The sequence below is a fragment of the Oncorhynchus nerka genome, linkage group LG10 (assembly GCF_034236695.1).
Source record: "Oncorhynchus nerka isolate Pitt River linkage group LG10, Oner_Uvic_2.0, whole genome shotgun sequence".
Classification (NCBI taxonomy): Eukaryota; Metazoa; Chordata; class Actinopteri; order Salmoniformes; family Salmonidae; genus Oncorhynchus; species Oncorhynchus nerka.
In genome coordinates, this window is record NC_088405.1 from 8,112,257 (window position 1) to 8,123,376 (window position 11,120).

General features: G+C 46.3%; 1 pseudogene; it reads right to left on the reverse strand.

Moving 5' to 3' along the window:
* The window catches only part of LOC115115761 (dedicator of cytokinesis protein 1-like), a 209,631-nt pseudogene that overhangs the window by 168,496 nt on the left and 30,015 nt on the right, over positions 1-11,120 (reverse strand).

Here is an 11,120-nt window from a genome sequence, read left to right on the forward strand (position 1 = left end):
GACCTCTCCTCGTGGTTTATAATCACCTCTCTTTCAGCCTGGTGGACTGTGAGCTCATATTAAATCACTTCATTATCAGTCTGATGACTCTCAGTAACTTCTCTTTATCTGCCTGTGATTGGCTATGGCTGAGCAGGGAGCATGAGGAGTAAGACCATGACAGGAAGACACATCCTCTAATATTCTCTCTCTCTTTCTTTTACTCCCTTCTTCCCAGAAAGACGACAGAAGGAAGGTGAGCCGGCACATCCACTTATAGTGGGACGTTTGCTCCTACGTGAACTGCCTGCTTGATGTGCTGCTGTTGTTGTGTCAGTCAGGAGAGACGCCTCGCTCTGGAGGAATAGAGACGGATCGCTCTGGAGGAAGAGAGACGGATCTCTCTGGAGGAAGAGAGACGGATCGCTCTGGAGGAAGAGAGACGGATCTCTCTGGAGGAAGAGAGACGGATCGCTCTGGAGGAAGAGAGACGACTCGCTCTGGAGGAAGAGAGACGGCTCGCTCTAGAGGAAGAGAGACGGATTGCTCTGTAGGAATAGAGACGGATCGCTCTGGAGGAATAGAGACGGATCGCTCTGGAGGAAGAGAGACGGATCGCTCTGGAGGAAGAGAGACGGATCGCTCTGGAGGAAGAGAGACGACTCGCTCTGGAGGAAGAGAGACACATCGCTCTGGAGGAAGAGAGACGGATCACTCTGGAGGAAGAGAGACGGATCGCTCTGGAGGAAGAGAGACGGCTCGCTCTGGAGGAAGAGAGACGGATCGTTCTGTAGGAATAGAGACGGATCGCTCTGGAGGAATAGAGACGGATCGCTCTGGAGGAAGAGAGACAGATCGCTCTGGAGGAATAGAGACGGATCGCTCTGGAGGAAGATAGACACATCACTCTGGAGGAATAGAGACGTATCGCTCTGGAGGAAGAGAGACGGATCGCTCTGGAGGAAGAGAGACGGATCGCTCTGGAGGAAGAGAGACAGATCACTCTGGAGGAAGAGAGATGCATCGCTCTGGAGGAAGAGAGACGGATCTCTCTGGAGGAAGAGAGACGGATCGCTCTGGAGGAAGAGAGACAGATCGCTCTGGAGGAATAGAGACGGATCGCTCTGGAGGAAGATAGACACATCACTCTGGAGGAATAGAGACGTATCGCTCTGGAGGAAGAGAGACGGATCACTGTGGAGGAAGAGAGAAGGATCGCTCTGGAGGAAGAGAGGCAACTCTCTCTCTCTGCTAAGTTTTACACTGCAGTCTAGAAATCTATTTGTAAACGGCCCAAATGGCTCCCTATTCCCTAATATAGTGCACTACAGGTCCTGGTCAAAAATAGTGCACTATTCCATATAGGGCCTGGTCAGAAGTAGTGCACTATATAGGGAATAGGGTGCCATTTGGGATGCATAAAAAGTGAAATTGATCCTATTTTAGTGTAGAGGGGATATAAGAGGATGTAGTCATTCCCAAAGAGTCGAGTCCTGACTGACACTAACTGAATTACCAGGGCTCCCCTTCACTCCCAACTCTAACAGACCGACTGTCCCAACTGGCTCCCTATTCCCTTTATAGTGCACTACTTTAGACCAGGGCCTATAGGGAGAGGATAGGGAGACTGACTGGGAGGATCTGTGAGTCTGACTGGGAGGATCTGTGAGTTTGACTGGGATACTGACTGGGAGGATCTGGGAGACAGACTGGGAGGATCTGGGAGACAGACTGGGAGGATCTGGGAGACCGACTGGGAGGATCTGGGAGACAGACTGGGAGGATCTGGGAGACAGACTGGGAGGATCTGGGAGACAGACTGGGAGGATCTGGGAGACCGACTGGGAGGATCTGGGAGACAGACTGGGAGGTTCTGGGAGACTGACTGGGAGACTGACTGGGAGGATCTGGGAGACAGACTGGGAGGATCTGGGAGACAGACTGGGAGGATCTGGGAGACCGACTGGGAGGATCTGGGAGACCGACTGGGAGGATCTGGGAGACAGACTGACTGAGGATCTGGGAGACTGACAGAGGATCTGTGAGACTGACTGGGAGGATCTGGGAGACTGACTGGGAGGATCTGGGAGACAGTCTGGGAGGATCTGGGAGACTGACTGGGAGGGGACTGGGAGACAGACTGACTGAGGATCTGGGAGACAGACTGACTGAGGATCTGGGAGACTGACTGAGAGGATCTGGGAGACTGACTGAGAGGATCTGGGAGACTGACTGGGAGGATCTGGGAGACAGTCTGGGAGGATCTGGGAGACTGACTGGGAGGTTCTGGGAGACTTCTGCAGGAGACTGGGTTAGACTGGGAATGTAATACCAACGAAACAATGTGACCAATGGGATATCAGTAAGGCAAAGAGGGGGGGTTTGATTGGTCCACATGTGACCAATGGGATATCAGTAAGGCAAAGAGGGGGGGTTTGATTGGTCCACATGTGACCAATGGGATATCAGTAAGGCAAAGAGGGGGTGAACTTTGGAAGACATGTGACCTGGTCGTAACAAGGGCAGTACATGGAAGACATGTGACCTGGTCGTAACGAGGGCAGTACATGGAAGACATGTGACCTGGTCGTAACGAGGGCAGTACATGGAAGACATGTGACCTGGTCGTAACGAGGGCAGTACATGGAAGACATGTGACCTGGTCGTAACGAGGGCAGTACATGGAAGACATGTGACCTGGTCGTAACGAGGGCAGTACATGGAAGACATGTGACCTGGTCGTAACGAGGGCAGTACATGGAAGACATGTGACCTGGTCGTAATGAGGGCAGTACATGGAAGACATCTGACCTGGTCGTAACAAGGGCAGTACATGGAAGACATGTGACCTGGTCGTAACGAGGGCAGTACATGGAAGACATGTGACCTGGTCGTAATGAGGGCAGTACATGGAAGACATGTGACCTGGTCGTAATGAGGGCAGTACATGGGCAGTACATGGAAGACATGGAATGTGACCTGGTCGTAACAAGGGCAGTACATGGAAGACATGTGACCTGAAGACATGTGACCTGGTCGTAAAGGGCAATGGAAGCAGTACATGGAAGACATGTGACCTGGTCGTAACGAGGGCAGTACATGGAAGACATGTGACCTGGTCGTAACGAGGGCAGTACATGGAAGACATGTGACCTGGTCGTAACAAGGGCAGTACATGGAAGACATGTGACCTGGTCGTAACGAGGGCAGTACATGGAAGACATGTGACCTGGTCGTAACGAGGGCAGTACATGGAAGACATGTGACCTGGTCGTAACAAGGGCAGTACATGGAAGACGGCGTGACATGTGACCTGGTCGTAACGAGGGCAGTACATGGAAGACATGTGACCTGGTCGTAACGAGGGCAGTACATGGAAGACATGTGACCTGGTCGTGGAACGAGGGCAGTACATGGAAGACATGTGACCTGGGTCAGTACATGGAAGACATGTGACCTGGTCGTAACAAGGGCAGTACATGGAAGACATGTGACCTGGTCGTAACGAGGGCAGTACATGGAAGACATGTGACCTGGTCGTAACGAGGGCAGTACATGGAAGACATGTGACCTGGTCGTAACGAGGGCAGGACATGGGCTTGACAACGCTACACTATGAGTTAATTCAGAGCTGGAAACATTTAGCAACATTGCGTTAGTCTCCTGGGAGGGTGAGGTTTTAGAGGATGTTACCACCCTTCCCTGACCTCTGTGCTCCTGCTCTTTGGGGTCAATGTGGGGTTGTTGTAAACCTTTCTTGTAGAAACTTCTGATGTAAAAAGGGCTTTATCAATACATCTGATTGATTGGTAGATCTGACTGATTAATATACTGACTGACTGACTGATTAATATACTGACTGACTGATTGACCTGACTGACTGATTCAATATACTGACTGACTGACTGATTGATTGACAGGCTGATTGACCGATTGATTGACAGGCTGATTGACCGAATGACTGACTGGCTGATTGACTGGCTGATTGATCGACTAGCTGATTGATGGACAGACTGACAGACTGATACAGACCCGTTGGAAGCTGCATGTGAAGTGGAATTCACACTGCATCATGTCAAAGAAGATGGGGATGGTAGCTTTCCTCAGCTCTATCTCTGGGACCAGAGTCATCTCTAGGATGGGACCCACCATCTCTGGGATGAACTTGATCTTGTGTGGACCTGGGGAGAGATAAAACGTCATCAAATATCTGAGCCCCTGCAGAGGCGGCAGGGGGTTAGAGCGTTGGACTAGTAATCTGGGGCAGCAGGTAGCCTAGGGGTTAGAGCGTTGGGCCAGTAACCTGGGGCAGCAGGTAGCCTAGGGGTTAGAGCGTTGGACTAGTAACCTGGGGCAGCAGGTAGCCTAGGGGTTAGAGCGTTGGACCAGTAACCTGGGGCAGCAGGTAGCCTAGGGGTTAGAGCGTTGGGCCAGTAACCTGGGGCAGCAGGTAGCCTAGGGGTTAGAGCGTTGGGCCAGTAACCTGGGGCAGCAGGTAGCCTAGGGGTTAGAGCGTTGGGCCAGTAACCAAAAGGTTGCTGGATCGAATCCCCGAGCTGACAAGGTACAAATCTGTCGTTCTGCCCTTGAACAAGGCAGTTAACCCAACTGTTCCTAGGCCGTCATTGAAAACAATAATTTGTTCTTAACTGACGTGCCGAGTTAAATAAAGTTAACCACAAATGGTAGAGCACGAGGCTTACAAGGTCATGATAATGGGTTGAATTCCCAGGACCACCCACACATACATTTAACAAAATAATTAGGCACTTTGGATAAAAGAGTCTGTTAAATGACATATATTATATAATGATATATAACCTGTGGATGAGGGAATAATGAACAAACGGTCCATAGATGACAGTACATTTAAAGGGGACCAGGCCATAGATAAAGCAGGAATACAAAGCATGGTCCTCTGTAACTCAAGCTGGTTGAACACGGTGGCACTTACAACGCCAGGACCGTGGGGTTCACTTCCTGCTGGGTTTCCCCCCGTTACCAAAATATACAGAACACACTACTGGATAAAAAGAGTCTGTTATTTTATTATCATGATATATGACTGAAGAGATACATAAATAAAAGGGACTAATAATTATTAATATGCTTATTGATTAATTATTGGTGAGTAATATGCTCATTGATTCATTATTGGTGAGTAATATGCTTATTGATTAATTATTGATTCATTATTGGTGAGTAATATGCTCATTGATTCATTATTGGTGAGATCGAAACGAGATGGGTGGGGCTAAAGCTTAAGAGGGTGTGAACGATGCTGAATGGGTGTAGACAAAGAGGAGCTCTTCACTAGATACCAAAACATTCAAAGGCCATTTTCTCAAAAAGTGAGTTTACAAGTTAATCAAGTTTCAAAAGAAAATTACTTTCCCATTTTTTCCCTCAAATGCAGTGTATGATATACAATTTTGTAGCTCTGAGGCTCTACTTTTATCCAATGTAAAAAAAAAAGTGTTCATTATTTCAACTGGCTAGCCAGCTAACTTAACGTTTATTGATCTAACTTAACGTTAGCTAGCTAGATAGCACGCGAGAAGAGGAAATGGTTTAGAAAGTTGCGGGTGGGTTAATTGGTATTAAAATACACCTGTTATGCTATGTTGGACCACCGGGCTGCTGATGTCATCGTTTTTGTGTTTTATACTTTTTCACAACGATAAAGACAAGTTTAATGTTCATGATGTCACTGCCACAACTGTCTACAGACATGTTGATATACGTAGTATAAAACCAACCTTTAGTCTTGAAATATTTGGTTGTTTACTAAACTGCCGGTACTCACTCTGTTTAGCAAATGGCCTCGCATGTGAAAGAAGAGCTCTCCAGTAGTGGTACCAAAACATACAAGGGTCATTTTCTCAAAAGTGGGGTTACAAGTTTATCATCTTCCAAAGCAGAATTACTTTCCAATTGTTCCTCAACAGTAGTGTTACTGATCTACCATTTTCTAGCTCAAGAGTCGCTACTTTTAAAAAACACGGAATGGAGCCGGTCGGTCACATACGTTAGTTGAATACATATGAAGAGCATGAAATGGATGATTCATACCTAGATTATACCACATGTCTCTGATCTCAAAGCCGATCTGTCTCCTCATGTCCTGGTACCTGAAACACACAGAAACACACATGCATTTATATACACTGATGCCAACCACTGTCCTGTTATAGTGGTCCAACATGGTTACCTGTCCTGTACTAGTGGTCCAACATGGTTAACTGTCCTGTTATAGTGGTCCAACATGGTTACCTGTCCTGTACTAGTGGTCCAACATGGTTAACTGTCCTGTACTAGTGGTCCAACATGGTTAACTGTCCTGTACTAGTGGTCCAACATGGTTACCTGTACTAGTGGTCCAACATGTCCTGTACTAGTGACCAGTCCAACATGTCCTGTACTAGTGACCAGTCCAACATGTCCTGTACTAATGGTCCAACATGGTTAACTGTCCTGTACTAGTGGTCCAACATGGTTAACTGTCCTGTACTAGTGGTCCAACATGGTTAACTGTCCTGTACTAGTGGTCCAACATGGTTAACTGTCCTGTACTAGTGGTCCAACATGGTTAACTGTCCTGTTACCTGTCCTAGTGGTCCAACATGGTTAACTGTCCTGTACTAGTGGTCCAACATGGTTAACTGTCCTGTACTAGTGGTCCAACATGGTTAACTGTCCTGTACTAGTGGTCCAACATGGTTAACTGTCCTGTACTAGTGGTCCAACATGGTTAACTGTCCTGTACTAGTGGTCCAACATGGTTAACTGTCCTGTACTAGTGGTCCAACATGGTTAACTGTCCTGTACTAGTGGTCCAACATGGTTAACTGTCCTGTACTAGTGGTCCAACATGGTTAACTGTCCTGTACTAGTGGTCCAACATGGTTAACTGTCCTGTACTAGTGGTCCAACATGGTTAACTGTCCTGTACTAGTGGTCCAACATGGTTAACTGTCCTGTACTAGTGGTCCAACATGGTTAACTGTCCTGTACTAGTGGTCCAACATGGTTAACTGTCCTGTACTAGTGGTCCAACATGGTTAACTGTCCTGTACTAGTGGTCCAACATGGTTAACTGTCCTGTACTAGTGGTCCAACATGGTTAACTGTCCTGTACTAGTGGTCCAACATGGTTAACTGTCCTGTACTAGTGGTCCAACATGGTTAACTGTCCTGTACTAGTGGTCCAACATGGTTAACTGTCCTGTACTAGTGGTCCAACATGGTTAACTGTCCTGTACTAGTGGTCCAACATGGTTAACTGTCCTGTACTAGTGGTCCAACATGGTTAACTGTCCTGTACTAGTGGCCCAACATGTCCTGTACTAGTGGTCCAACATGGTTAACTGTCCTGTACTAGTGGTCCAACATGGTTAACTGTCCTGTACTAGTGGTCCAACATGGTTAACTGTCCTGTACTAGTGGTCCAACATGGTTAACTGTCCTGTACTAGTGGTCCAACATGGTTAACTGTCCTGTACTAGTGGTCCAACATGGTTAACTGTCCTGTACTAATGGTCCAACATACTGTCTGGCTACTTCTATATTAGACTACTGCAACACTCTACTGTCTGGCTACTTCTATATTAGACTACTGCAACGCTCTACTGTCTGGCTACTTCTAGATTAGACTACTGCAACGCTCTACTGTCTGGCTACTTCTAGATTAGACGACTGCAACGCTCTACTGTCTGGCTACTTATATATTAGACTACTGCAATGCTCTACTGTCTGGCTACTTCTAGATTAGACTACTGCAATGCTCTACTGTCTCGCTACTTCTATATTAGACTACTGCAATACTCTAGTCTCTGGCTACCCGGATAAAGAACTACATAAACATCAGCTAGTTCTCAACACGGCTGCTAGAATCTTGACTAGAACCCCAAAATTCAAGCCTATTGCTACAGTGCTAGCCTTTCTACACAGGCTTGCTGTTAAGGCAAGGGCTGATTTCAAGTTTTTACTGCTAACCTATAAAGCATTACATGGGCTTGCTCCTACCTATCTCTCTGATTTGGTCCTGCCGTACATACCTACACGTACGCTACGGTTACAAGACGCAGGCCTCCTAATTGTCCCTAGAATTTCTAAGCAAACAGCTGGAGGCAGGGCTTTCTCCTATGGAGCTCCATTTTTATGGAATGGTCTGCTTATCCATGTGAGAGACGTAGACTCGGTCTTGACCTTTAAGTCTGTACTGAAGACTTCTATGGCCCAGGGGTGTGAAGGTGAATGGCAAGGCACTGGCATGACGAACTGCCCTTGCTGTCTCTGCCTGGCCGGTTCCCCTCTCTCCACTGGGATTCTCTGCATCTGACCTGATTACGGGGGCTGAGTCACTTACTACTTGTGGTAGTAAGTTTGTGGTCTGGTGATATCATTCCCCCCCGTGCTTCTACCTCTGCATTGCTTGCTGTTTGGGGTTTTAGGCTGTGTTTCTGTACAGCACTTTGTGACATCAGCTGATGTAAAAAGGGCTTTATAAATATATTTGATTTATAAAGCGTGACCAGAAACATCTATAACCATCCCTCACTCAGACAAACAGATTCGGTAATCACATACAGGGCCTTTGGAAAGTATTCAGACCCCCCTTTTCCCACATTTTGTTACGTTACAGCCTTATTCTAACATGTATGAAAAACAAAATCCTCAGCAATCTACTCACAATACCCCATAATGACATCACAATACCCCCATAATGACATCACAATACCCCATAATGACATCACAATACCCCCATAATGACATCACAATACCCCCATAATGACATCACAATACCTCATAATGACATCACAATACCCCATAATGACATCACAATACCCCCATAATGACATCACAATACCCCCATAATGACATCACAATACCCCATAATGACATCACAATACCCCATAATGACATCACAATACCCCATAATGACAATGAACGATGCTGCAAATGCATTAACAATACAAAACTGATATATGACATTTAGGTAAGTATTCAGACCCTTCGCTATGAAACTTGAAATTGAGCTCAGGTGCATCTTGTTTCCATTGATCATCCTTGAGATGTTTCTACAACTTGATTGGAGTCCACTTGTGGTAAATTCAATTGATTGGACATGATTTGGAAAGGCACACACCTGTCTATATAAGGTCCCACAGTTGACAGTGCATGTCAGAGCAAAAACCAAGCCATGAGGTCGAAGGAATTGTCCGTACAGCTCCGAGACAGGAATGTGTCGAGGCACAGATCTGGGGAAGGGTACAAAAAATGGCTGCAGCATTGAAGGTCCTCAAAAACACAGTGGCCTCCATCATTCTTAAATGGAAGAAGTTTGGAACCACCAAGACTCTTCCTAGAGCTGGCCGCCCGGCCAAACTGAGCAATCGGGGGAGAAGGGCCTTTGTCAGGGAGGTGACCAAGAACCTAATGGTCACTCTGACAGAGTGGACTTGTTCCTCTGTGGAGATGGGAGAACCTTCCAGAACAACCATCCCTTCAGCACTCCACCAATCAGGCCTTTATGGTTCGAGTGGCCAGACGGAAACCACTCTTCAGTAAAAGGCACATGACAGCCCGCTTGGAGTTTGCCAAAAGGTACCTAAAGATTATCAGACCATGAGAAACAAGATTCTCTGGTCTGATGAAACCAAGATTCAACTATTTTGTCCTAAATGGCAAGAGTTACATCTGGAGGAAACCTGGCACCTTCCCTATGATGAAGCATGGTGGTGGCAGCATCATGTCTGGAGGAAACCTGGCACCTTCCCTATGATGAAGCATGGTGGTGGCAGCATCATGTCTGGAGGAAACCTGGCACCTTCCCTATGATGAAGCATGGTGGTGGCAGCATCATGCTGTGGGGTTGTTTTAGTCGGGATCGAGGCAAAGATGAACGGAGCAAAGAACAGAGAGATCCTTGATTTAAAACCTGCTGATAAATCAACCTCAGCGCAGCCGTCTCAAATAAAACTGAAGGACCTCGGTGTTACTCTGGACCCTGAACTCTCTTTTGAAGAACATATCAAGACTGTTTCAAGGACAGCTTTTTTCCATCTACGTAAACATTGCAAAAATCAGAAACTTTCTGTCCAAAAATGATGCAGAAAAATGAATCCATGCTTTTGTCACTTCTAGGTTAGACTACTGCAATGCTCTACTTTCCGGCTCCCCGGATAAAGCACTAAATAAACTTCAGTTGGTGCTAAATACGGCTGCTAGAATCCTGACTAGAACCAAAACATTTGATCATATTACTCCAGTGTTAGCCTCCCTACACTGGCTTCCTGTTAAGGTTGGGCTGATTTCAAGGTTTTCCTGCTAACCTACAAAGCATTACATGGGCTTTCTCATGTCTTTCCGATTTGGTCCTGCCGTACATACCTACACGTAAACAGCTGGACACAGGGTTTACTCCTATAGAGCTCCATTTTTACGGAATGGCTCAAGACCTCAGCCTGGGGCGAAGGTTCACCATCCAACAGGACAACGAACCTAAGCACACAGCCAAGACAACGCAGGAGCTGCTTCGGGGATGAGTCTCTGAATGTCCTTGAACCCTCAAGGCTGTAATTACTGCCAAAGGTGCAGGTGTAAAGGGTCTGAATAATTATGTAAATGTTATTTATTATTATTATTTTTAATACATTAGCAAAAAATGTCTAAAAACCTGTTTTTGCTATGCCGCTATGGGTTATTGTGTGTAGGTTTATGAGAGAAAAAAAAATAATGTAATCCATTTTAGCATAAGGCTGTAACGTTACAAAACAGGTTAAAAAAAGTCAAGGGGTCTGAATACTTTACGAAAGCCCTGTACATTAGAACTCATAACATAACAGAACTCTCCGCCTAAAAGTGGCTTTACTAGGAAGCATATTCTGTATCAACAACGACAGGAAGAAAACATTTAGGTGATCGGTACTGTGTTCCAATCTGACAAAAGGATCTGCATCAACTCATATACAAGTGTTTTACCAGGAAATATCCCCAAAAGGTTATTCTATATCCCTCCAACTCTTCCACTGCCTGTTTTCATTGTTGCCCTCTAATTAAGGACCAGGTGGGTGATATTAATGATCAGGGCCTGATTTAGACCTGAGACACCAGGTGGGTGATATTAATGATCAGGGCCT